A 12,282-nucleotide genomic window follows, 5' to 3' on the forward strand; every position below is an offset into this window, starting at 1 on the left:
TCATCTGTGATTTTCCCAGATCTTCTCATTCTCCAAATTTTATAGCGGAGTGTGAAGAAACACACAACCCGCTCACTAGCGCAAAGAATGACGCAAAGAATAAAACGTTACGTTTCATCCACTCTCTCACCATCACTTTGTCAGTTTACTTTGAAGTTTTGATTTGTATCGTGAAAAGTACCGTATTTTGCTATTCAAAGTATCGGTTTTCCAAACCAAAAGCTTCCATTTATGATTCCTACAATTTCAGTAGTTTATAAAATTAAATTGCAATCTCAAAAAAGACTAACAAAAATTAAATGTGCGCTTTCATATCTGGCAACTCAGTCTGGAAGTCCGTGAGGTAAAACGTCAACATCATGCATCCATATGAAATGTCACGATATTGATGCTCGAAAATCAGAAAATCCGGATTTCTGCGTCGTCGGCCATGTTCAGCTGTCATTATGCTCTCAAATGTCATCATATTGTCAATAAAGTTGACCGTGTAAGGTCCGCTTTAGTAAGCGGACGTACGATTGTTTGACTACTATTCGAAAAATAATTAGACTACTTTTTGGAGAGAGCCAAATTGTTTTTCTTAATTTTTCACAAAAATTTATAACTTAAAAACTATGATACCTAAAAAATTCTTGTCAAAGGATGAAATGTAGGAAATTGTTTAAATTTTCACAAAAAAAAAATTCGTAAAAAAAAGTTATTTTAAAAACTAAAATACATTTTTCTCAAAAACGTATTTTTTTTAAATTCCCAAAAATATATATATGAAAAGCCCTTACACTTTCCAACAAGTCGTTCATACATCGGAAGATGGGCACTTTTGCAGGGAAAAAGTTTTTCTAACAACAACTTTTTTATGTTTTCTTTGAAAAAAATACAACTGATTCTAATTTTGTTTAAAATGAAGATAGCGATATAGTGTATTCGACAAAGTTTTAGATCTCATTCAAATATGAACTTTTGTCAAAGACGTCAACTTTCTATCTGTTATAGTTTTATTGAATGTAAGACATTTTTGTGAGAAGACTCCTGAAAAAATAATGTTTTGCTCGTAACATTTTTGTGTATAAATTCTCATGTTTGACATGTTCTTGACATGTTCTAAATAGAGAAAATTCAGCAGAGCATTTAAAATGCGATAATTTACACATAAAAATGTAACGAAATGAACATTAATAACATTTTTTTCAAAGAAAAGCATGAAAAAGTTGTTGCTCGAAAAACTTTTTCCATGTAAATATGCCCATCGTCCGATGTATGGAAAACTTGTTGTAAATTTTAAGGGCTATTTATATCAATTTTTTCAGAATTTTGAAAACGTGTTTTCGAGAAAAATGAATTTTAATTTTCAAATTTTTTTTTCCATGAAATTTTTAATGAAAACCAAAATAATGTCATACAATCCATCCTTTAACTAAAATTTGGTAGGTCCGATAGATTTTTTTGCCTTTTTGTTTTCAGGTTGGTCAGAGAATGAAACATAGGAAATTATTTAGGTTTTCATTAAATAATATCAAAGAAATTTTTGAAAAAAAAATATTTTGAAAATTAAAATTAACTTTTCTCGAAAGCATGGGTTTTTAAAAATCTGAAAAAAATAGATAGAAAATAACCCTTCAAATTTCCAACAAGTCACCCATACATCAGAAGATGGGCACATTTACTTTTTCATCTTTTTTTTTGGAATAAATACTATTTATGTTCAATGTTTAACAATGTTACGACATTGTTGTGTATAAATTATCGCAATTTACATGTTCTGCTTACTTTTCTCTATTAAGAAATATGTCAAGAACATGTCAAACGTGAGAATTTACGCACAAAAATGTTACGAGCAAAACTTTTTTTTTCAGGAGTCTTCATACAAAAATGACTTATATTCCAAAAACTATAACAGATAGAAAGTTGACGTCTTCGACAAAAGTTCATATTTGAATGAGATCTAAAACTTTGTCTAATACACTATATCGCTATCTTGACCTCCTAAAACCACCTAAAATCTTCTTGCTTTGTAGACTAGCTCTACCTCTAGGGCCATCATGTAACCATCATAAATGAAAAACTCGGGGAAGTTTAGATTTAAACCAATACACATCGACAATCATAAAAAAGCCAGGGCAAGAAAAAAATGTTGCACTGTTTTATTCATTTGCCGAAAAAATCATCATGGATTTCCTAACAATCATTCATTGTAACCAGGGTTGCCAACTATTTTTTTGAAAAATCAGGGAAAATCAGGATAGCTCATATCGGGTTGTCCGGAAAGTTCTTACCCATTTTTGAGAAAACAAAAGTATTATTTTTTTGAATTTTATATGCTCAGTGTTGTTCTGCAATCAATTCAGGAAATTCTGAAATCCTTCAGGTAGCCTAACAATTCTAAACATGATCTAATTATGGAAGCTAATTTGTCCAGTTGTGAGCAGTATTTGTTGGAATGTATCGACTGGTTGCTTGGTAGAAGCTCACAATACAGAATTCCTCTCCAATAGCATCTGAACCAGATCATAATTTTTTTTCAGGTGAAAACCGGGTCAGTCTGATTGTTTAAAATGACCTGTTTTCATCACCCGCCACGATTTGCCTTAAAAAAAATCGATGCATAAATGAAACGCACAAGTCGTAATGATTTAGGTAACCATGTTTCAACTGATGCACATGAACGGAGATTTTAAACATATGTAGTGTACCTGCTAATTCATTTGTCGTGTCTCACGGATCATTCTCACAACTTCTTGCTTTACAAACAATTTAATATATAATCTTCAAGAATTAAAACACTTTTTAATAATAATTACAGTTTAATAAAAAAAGATGCTTACTTCTAAAATCCTTGTACATTGGATGTTATTTGCTGCGAACATGTAATGAAACCTGTATCGTTTTTATTTAACTGTACATAATTTTTGGTCGCTAATATTCCTCTCATCGTTTCCGTTCCAATTCTGTTTCTAATCTTCGTTTTATTGAGATTGAATTGCGAGAACCTTCGGGCATATGATTCTAATAGATTATATTTCTTTCACGTTAACTTCAAACTTTAAAAAATGTCGACACTGGACCTTTGAAAATGCGAACAGATAAAGTATAATCGAAAGGATGAGTAAGCATTATATAAGCGCGTACCGAAAAGCTTTTTAATGTAGACTATTATGACAGTTCTCATACACAACCAGCAAAACTCCCAGTATATTTATATGGATTTTTTTTTCTGAGCAAAAAGTAAAAATTAAAAAAATGCAAAAAGCAAAAAGTAAAAAATCAGGGAAAATCAGTATCATTTTAAAAAAATCAGGGAAAATTGAATGTTTGTCAGGATATCAGGGAGCGTGCCAAAAAGTCTGGGAAATCCTGAAAAATCAGGAAGGTTGGCATCGCTGATTGTAACACAAAATTTTTCCTCCATATAATTGTTATCAAGTTTCATAGATAATCAAAGCCGATGGATCTTGGAAGTTTCATGTCCTCGACATTCACCAATGCAATCCTTCCTTTCCTTGTTTGTATTAGAGAGGATTTAAACTTTGCAGTTCATTCGCCTCTAAATGCAATCACATAATGAAGTCATAGTAAAACTGTTGTCATTTCTCAACTTAAAGTAGAGTACTTAATCATTTCGGTCCGGTATGAAGTATGGTTCCGCCGTGTTCAAAGACGTCATTCGTTGTTAAAATATTCACTTAAACTTAAATATATTCATCATTTTGACGAATCACTATCGTTCCGCAGTTTTGGTTCGTTTGATCCGCGAACTCGTTTTTTGGAGATTCCGATGACATTCTCTTCAATGGATGTTCCGCATCAAAGATATGCATTAATTTCCATATTTTACCGGGCTTATGGTTGTTTTGTGGTGGATTCATTCATACTGTTTATGTCATTAAGACAAATATGCATATCTCCAGATACGCTTGTCATGTTGCATTGTGACTTGAAGAGTTTTGTTTGTTGTTCGGTTGAAGATGATTCTCAATCTTACGATGTGTACCGGTTTCTCATTGATTGATATCGATACAATACTATTCGTGCTCCTATTCTACGCCGGATTTGTTCATATCACATTTATTGATGTGTTTCCATCAGCCAGGATGCTGAAGTGCAACACTTTATGGTGACGAGTTATGTGCCAAAAAGCCATCGGAATACGCTTCGATAGCTTCAAACAAGACTTGAATTTTTCAAAAACGTCTAACACTTTGAAAATATTTCGAATGTGTAATCAGTTCACTCGGATAAAAACAGGCAGTAAAATTCCTAAGCTTCAAGGTGGTGAGTCCCATAAATAAACTTATTTACGTAATATTCATTCATCCAATTATAACAAAATATTTAGATTGTACATAAATAAGGTGAACTTTCTCGAATCGCTCACGCTCTGCTGCAATCAACGTAAGGGTTAACAGCCTAAAGTAGATGCATAAATTATCGGCCAAAAACCGTGTGAAAGCCGAATCAAAGTTTAAATCTCACCGATCGGCAAGCCTTCCAAACCGACAGGTTTATTGTCACATTTTATGTAACGCACAATCGTCCGTTTTCAGTTCACAATTTTCAAGGCCGCATGCCTGAGAGAAATGGTATTACGTGTTCGAAATCTGACCGCCCATTTTCATAATCATCATCGCACGCACGCGTTCTGTGTCGATCGTTATCGCACCTGGTTGCTAAAAGATGCTGTTCGCTGGAAATCGCTCCACTACGATCATCCGGCTCGTCTCTGCGAAACGAAATTGCCATAACGGTACCACCATTGATTGTCTGGGAAAAACGGATGAGAAATTCAGCTAACAGTGTGTGTTATATGATAACATGGGTAAGCGAGTAAAAGTTTCATTAATTTACAACACTAAACCGTTATAACGAGATTAACACTGGGACCTTCCAAAAAACAATTTAATATGCAAAATAAAACTTTTGAAAAAAAACCTCAATACTTCTTGACCCATCATCTGATGAATGGTAATTGCCTTTCACAAATGGATTTCTTCGAATGTAGGTGTTTTCACTATAAAAATCGGCCCCGAGGCCAATTCTAACGTAACACGGAATCAGATGGCATCGTAACGTCAATTTACGTCAATGTAATTCACACTTCGAATTTTAATACCAATGAATAATTTATTTTGTATGGCGTTTTAATGAGTATTCTTTACAACGAATTTTAAGGGTCGTTAGCGTTGACATTCCCAAACATTACTTGACGGTTATGGCTTCAACTGTCAATTGATACCGAGAATTATTCAAGCAAATGGAACCAAATTAGGTATATTGAGGTTCTAGGGTGCAATAAATGTTTCTATGGTGGTTAGACTCTCCACCCCGCTCTCTAAGGGTGGGCTGTTATACAAATGAAACACAAATTTCTGCATAACTCGGAAACTAATCAAGCACAATTTAGGATGTGAGGATTTTTGGGTATGAGAAATGTTTCTATAATGGTATGACACCCCTCCCTCCTCTGGAATGGAGAGGGGGTCCCATAAAAATATTACACATAATTCAACCAAAAATATTCCAGTCAAACATTACAATTGAAAATTTTCGGAAAACTCTGAAGGAAAAAGGGAAAATTAGAAAATTAAATTCCTATATGTTCTACAATTACACAGTGGCAAGTGCTGTTAGTCCATTTGATGTTTGCGCTAGCGAAATTGATCATTGTTCGAAACTGGAAATGGATTTTCATGTGATGAAACGCACTCCTATATCTTCTTCTATCTATACCAAAAAAAGGGATCGCCAGATGTGTTGATAAGAGCAGAACTCGAGGATGGAATTGTTCGATTTAGGGCTGTCTTTATTCTATCATATTTTCTGTATAAAACATTTATTCAATGTAACGGAGAAACATGTTATTTACAAGTGGTTGAAAAATCTTGAACAAGAATTGTGTCTGAAAATAATCTGATATGATAATGATGAGTTTTGTTAGAAATACTAGGAATTTTATAGTCAAAAGTAAATTCAACGGAGACGAATAGAAGATCAATCAATGAACAGTTCTGCAATTGGACCCATGAACTTGCTCATAGTAAGAAAATATGAATGTTTGAAGGTATTGATAACAAAAAAACAATTTTTGGCGGGACGAAGTTTGCCGGGTCAGCTAGTTGTTTAAATAAAAATATATGAATACTTACCCTTTGATTATCCATACCTACCTGTGAGATGAAGCATGCTGTCAAAAAACACATCTGTAAAACTAACAAAAGCTATACTTAACCTCGTGAATTGCTCAGCGAATTTCCGGTCCGGAGAATGGGGAAACAGAGGAAAAGGAAAGTTAGAGAGAGGAGAGGTACTATGAGAAGAGGGATGAAAGGAACAAGAGTCTTGGAAAGAGAAAAGGGATGACTCCTGTTTGGCTACCGGACCGTCAAAGATAGATCATCGAAAAAGTTAATACGAAGTCGATACTTTAAAGAAGTTTTTCTCGAAAAGTTCCGTGCGAGAGAAAAGAAGGGTAGTAAACGACGCGTTCCTGGGAACCGCAAAGGTCGTGCGACCTTCGACCCTCCTCGCCTTGGTCCGACGGAGATCGCACAGATCAAGTAGGTGGTCGACGAGCTCCATTGACATCTTTAGTCCACACGTCAACGGGTGAGTCAACCGGACGTCTTTCAGGGGGAACTACGGTGAGGACTGGATGAGACTGGCACCCGCTTACCGTCGCTGGAACCGATGAGGTTGACTTCCGTTCGCGGGCATCGTGCGTGACTAGCAACCAAGAACTTACCTCTCTTACCTTCCTCGATACAAGGGCCCCAACAATTCCTGCTCGGCCGCATCGATGACTAAAAATACTAACGCCTGAGAAGAAATAAAATATATATATATATATATACATATATATATATATATATATATATATATATATATATATATATATATATATATATATATATATATATATATATATATATATCAAACACTTACCATTCTCTCCTCATTACCTGTGGAATGGATTGCGAAATCTATTCCTCTAATAACGACAGTATCGTGAGTCCGCTTTGTTTGGTAAATAGCCGACCCTGAGGTTAATGATAGCTTCTGAACTAGCCTCTACTTACAAGATACCAAGCAAGTCGATAACATCGACCGAGTGATAGCTATCGGTGCTATTTTTCGAGTTGGTTCGCTCGTTGCATATCTTCAGAGAATTATTTTGTTTTGGTTTGCGTCCCTGATATTTCCTTTGGGAAACGTTTCAGAAACGCTTAAATATATAAAAGATTATCTCGATTCTATTTATATAATAGGGCCCAATAGTAAAATAGAGCTAACGATCAAAATTCTCATCGACTCGATTTCTGTGATAGGGCCCAATATATTAAAAACGAGATAACGCTCTTCGTAATATTTTTGACCGAGTTTCCGAGTGAAGTCATTTCGAAGGCCAGAAGCAGTTGAAGAAAAAAAAACATTTTCTATCATATTTCAATTACAATACGCTTTCAAGAACAACCCATAAAACTATTATAAGTAACCGCATTTCAAGAGTACAACACATTCTTGAACCTCTTAAAACAAAACGCGATCATGTATCCATGATTGCACACTATACAAATCAACTCGACAAGCCCTTAAGCCCTAATACATATTAAGATTTCATACGCATAACTTTCGTTGACCTCCGTAAACTGGAACGAGCTAAAACGTGAATAAAATTTCGAATACATTTTACATAATCAGCTGAGTTGGGGTTCGGTGGCCGATAGTAAACTTCAAAAAGCGTTCGCATCCTTTTTAATTGCACCGGGCGTAATGCACATTGTTATGCATACCCGATCGTTTTTACTCTGGACTGGCCGGCATCCACTTCGATTTACAATAGGATGGTATGTCACGTGTATGTTGAAATTTCGTTAGTAGAATGCTGCTGAATGCATGCTCATCGTTATGAATTTCACTGAGTTTGAATGTTTGATGTAGATGAAGTTATAACATGCAAGTAAATTTATTGCCCAATATTTCTCAATTGGGCTGAATAGAGGGCGGTTAGTTGACAAAAACAAATTTGAACTTGTTAGGGACATTACCTCGACCAATGGCTCTATAGAGCTTCTGTCCGGGAAGCTGCCCATAATCCATCTTCACGTACGTTTCCATTCGTCGATGAAGATGCATACTTCGTACTCTGTACAGGAAACCCTGTTTTTTTTGTGCGGTACATGAAAAGAAGCACATTTGACGAAGTTATCGTCCATTTATATACATTTCAGTGCGAGAAAAGCATATCTGCGTCTCAATTATCTACTTCTCAAATGATTCCCATCCTTCCATCAAATGGCAAGTTGCACATGACATGATTTCTAACAGTAACAAGTTTCGACATGCAACTAGAAGCACAACACAATCACGCCCAATCGAAAAGGCAAACTGTCTCATCGCAAAGCAGGGAAATAAAAGGAAATCGAACGGTAAACGGCGTGGATTTGAGTTATTTTCTTGAGGGAAACTTTTTTTATACGGCCCCTTCTACCACACATAAAAAGTTTTTTTCAAAGTTTGCTCCAGTGTTCTATTTGATTACTTACTGCCCCGAAAAAATCAAAATCTTCCTCGCAGACGAATCCTACATTGGCAAAAACGTTTAGAGTATGTTTATTCTTAATTTATGTTTTTTTTTTGAAGTTCATACATTACATTATTAAAAAAAAAATATTTGATTAGTTCTTCTGCGGCAAAAAACGAATGCTCGGACCTTCATTGTCTCATGCTGCATCAGATTTTACACAGTCGATTTGTCGACCTTCTAAGACCTTCTTTGTACGTTGACAGTCCAGCTTTTTTCTTGGCACGTTGCACCGTGGTGTGATACACTCCGACTTCTTCTGCCACATCGCGGATCGATAAGTTTTGATTCCTTGTGTATGTCCTCTTCACCGCTTTGGTTGTCTGTTCGACCGTCGGGATGCGGTTTCCTCCACTTCCAGGCTTCCAAGTTGTGGTCAACATCTTCCCAAACACTCTAATCACTTTAGACACCGTCGTTTGTGGCTAATTGAGCTTTTTCGCTAACTGGATATGCGACAAAAGTGGAAATTCTTGGTGCGCGTGCAGATTTTTCAAACGCCGTTCCTTTTGCGTGGAGGCCATTTTGACAAACGAAGAGCGTGCGCCGAAAACAAAGTAGGCACATCATTCTACACGCCTGTTCCAACAAAAATACGGTTCCATTTTTTTTTTCAAATAATCCATTATGGGATTAATGCTTTTGAAGTTAAGCACTTTTCGGTCGTTCCACCTTTTATCATTATCCGACAGCCCTGGGTTCACCCTTAAGTGCGCTACACATGCAACGTCCCGTCACCGTGAAGTCAACGTAAAGGAATGAAATCGGCCTGATTCTACGCGGCGTGTGAGGTGAGATGACAATTGTCACATCACCATCACGCAACTCTCCTCACTATATTCCTACAATCGTATCGGATGCCGTGAGAGGTTCATTTTATGTATGTGAGACGATGAACAGCAAGTGACAAGGTATTCATTCTGCTAGTTGCCAAATCATGCCAAAGATATGCCACATTCGCACATATGTCTACGAATTTGTAAACATTTAACTTTTGTCACAACCTGTTATTCCTGCTTTAGGCTGTTTAAAATAGTGACAAAACATTATTGGTTTCAAATGATGAACGAAACTGGCCAGTTTTTCAGACGCTAGTACATATTTACAGATATTTCGGATTTTCATCGCATAAATTGGAGAAAAAAGCACCTGGCATCCCAGAATTTTATTTATTTCGCTCAGAGAGATCAGATCATTTGTTTAGGATTTAGTTCGCCCAACAAGCAGACGGAAACGGTTGTTTGCATCCTGCAGTGTTTTACGCTTTCGTTTGTTTTGATCGTGATTGCTGCTGCTCCCTGCGTATTCAGTGTTTAATTGTTGCTCCGGCTCCGGCTCCGATGTTTACCACGGCTTCTGGAATGGATATGTAGTTCGGTGTTCATGGCTCGCTACTAGATAGATTAAACATAACACCCATGAATATATTGTAGAAAAAATAAATTCATTTCATATAATGGAAAGATTTCCGGAGTGCTCATTCGCCCGATCGAGAGATACTCATTACCGCTTTTACAAGAAATACAAACTGCTTGCAATTCGTCACACGCATTGTAAAAATTAAATATAAATGGAATATAATGATACAATACCATTACTATTGGGTTATTTACGACCAGAAACGATGCTTACTTTCCATTTTTGATAAGTTTTCATGCGCTGTCGCCACCTCAAGACATATCGACGATTGTCACCTAGAAATCCCAATTCATGTGACAATCGTCACGTAGATTTGAGAGCGGGAATACGGTGAGAGTTCATTCAAGAGAGATTTCTCACGGCATACGCCTGCTGGAATCGCGTGACATACGTGACAATTGTCATCTCACATCACACGCCGCGTAGAATCAGGCCGAATGTGAAATATTCTCCCATGGAAATCATATGGTAGCATTCACAGACACAATCACCGGCAACTTTGACGTCGGCAAAATAAAGGTGGGACCAGAATGCCGCGTTATGCGTCGCGTTTCAACAGTTGTGCTTTGACAGTTTATTTTGAATATGTGTGTTTCCATATAGTCGCTCACAATGATGCGTCGTGTCATTTGCATCGTTGTACTAAACTCTGACATTTGTTCTAAACTGCTTGCGTCGAATGTGTCAATGTGTTGTTTTTAAAAACATTCTACTGGTGCCATGGACACAACAAGAAAAAGATTTTCCCACGATCTGAAATTCGTTGAAAACGGAGTGTGAAACAAATCTCTTTGAATTTGTGAAAACAAACGAGTGCTTCAGTTCGAAGGACTGTATGAAACCAGCGACACAAGAAAGAAAATTTGGACTGATATACCAAATGCACTGAAACAAGGAGGTATGTTACAGTTGAACATTTTTCAAATATTAGGACATCTTTTTTGATTTGTTTGTATGCTTTTTTTTGTAGTGAAAGTGTTGAAACGAAAGTGGAAGAGCCTTTGCGTGACAGATATTCGCGTAATAAATGCGCTTTCACAAGCTCCAAGTATAGGATTGGCACCGACGGCGGCTTCATCATGACAGTATTTTGAAGCATTAAAGGTTTTGTAAACACTTATCAGCAGATGAAGGTAAATAAAAGATTTAGTTATATGGATACTCAATGTCTTAACTGTTTTTATATAGTGGAACTGCCAGCAACTACGACCCTGAATGATCAGTTCTGGGAGTGATCACAAAACTCCACGGAAATGGAACAAACAGCAGCACAAACATATTGATCTCCGTGACATTAAGCTCATGGTGAAAACAATGTATGCAGCATAACCTCCGAGCCATGATTCATTCGCAAAAAACCTTGATTGTGTCCTAAATGATCACAATTGTTGAGGAATGAAATAAAAACGCCATGTTGTCTATTTTTTAATTTTTTATTCATATTGAACTAATTTAATTATCTTTTACATAACCGGTGAGTGTGTCACGTAGCTGATACGAAGCCTTACTAGAATTGTTCTTATTCATATTTCTGCTGCTGATAAATCCATAAGAAGTGTAACTTAAGTACACCATTCTCTCAAATTCATAGAACTTTGAAAACTCTCTACACCTATAAAGTTGTGAAGCGCCGTTGCGATTTTCTCCACCAGATGCATCGAAGTCAGAAAACAATCGCGGTCTCTTTGTCGCATCAGCTATACCAAAAATCGCGGTTCTAGTTCGAAAGTCAAATTCACCATCTACGGGAGCCAGTGTCTCGCATATTATTTCGGTTAGTACGACGACGGCTGCTCTCCGATGTCGGTTCATGTCTTTTTCAGTTCCAATTTTTAAACTAGCTGTAATCTGCATACATAGAATTATTAAAATGATATACAAGATTCACTAGTTGATTGAATTTGTTGAGTGTTTTATTTCGTTTTTGTTTACGTGAAAAGCGACGATGCGAACGCTACATTGTGATTACAAATCAAGAGATTGCGTCAGGCAAACGCTTTAGTACAAAACGCAAGCAATGACAGCTGATGAGAAGCGACGCACAACGCGGCATTCTGTTTCCACCTTAAAGGTGGGACCAGAATGCCGCGCTATACGTTGCGTCGCGACAATTGTGCTTGGACACTTCATTTGAAACATGTGTGTTTCCATTTAGCCGCCCACAATAATGCGTTGCGTCTTTAGCATCGTTGTACTAAACGCCAACATTTGTTCTAAACTGCTTGCGCCAAATATGTCAATGTGTTGTTTTTAAAAACATTCAACTGATTCGTGGACACAACAAGAAC

At 36.6% G+C, this 12,282-nt stretch overlaps 1 long non-coding RNA gene across 1 annotated transcript; it reads left to right on the plus strand.

The window, feature by feature from the left end:
• The first annotated feature begins 10,673 nt into the window (after positions 1-10,673).
• On the plus strand, positions 10,674-11,266 carry LOC129765474 (uncharacterized). The gene is made up of 3 exons (XR_008741441.1): positions 10,674-10,892; positions 10,965-11,127; positions 11,183-11,266. It is a non-coding gene; the product is annotated as an uncharacterized LOC129765474 (long non-coding RNA).
• The last annotated feature ends 1,016 nt before the right edge of the window (positions 11,267-12,282 follow it).

Source organism: Toxorhynchites rutilus, chromosome 2, assembly GCF_029784135.1.
Source record: "Toxorhynchites rutilus septentrionalis strain SRP chromosome 2, ASM2978413v1, whole genome shotgun sequence".
Classification (NCBI taxonomy): Eukaryota; Metazoa; Arthropoda; class Insecta; order Diptera; family Culicidae; genus Toxorhynchites; species Toxorhynchites rutilus.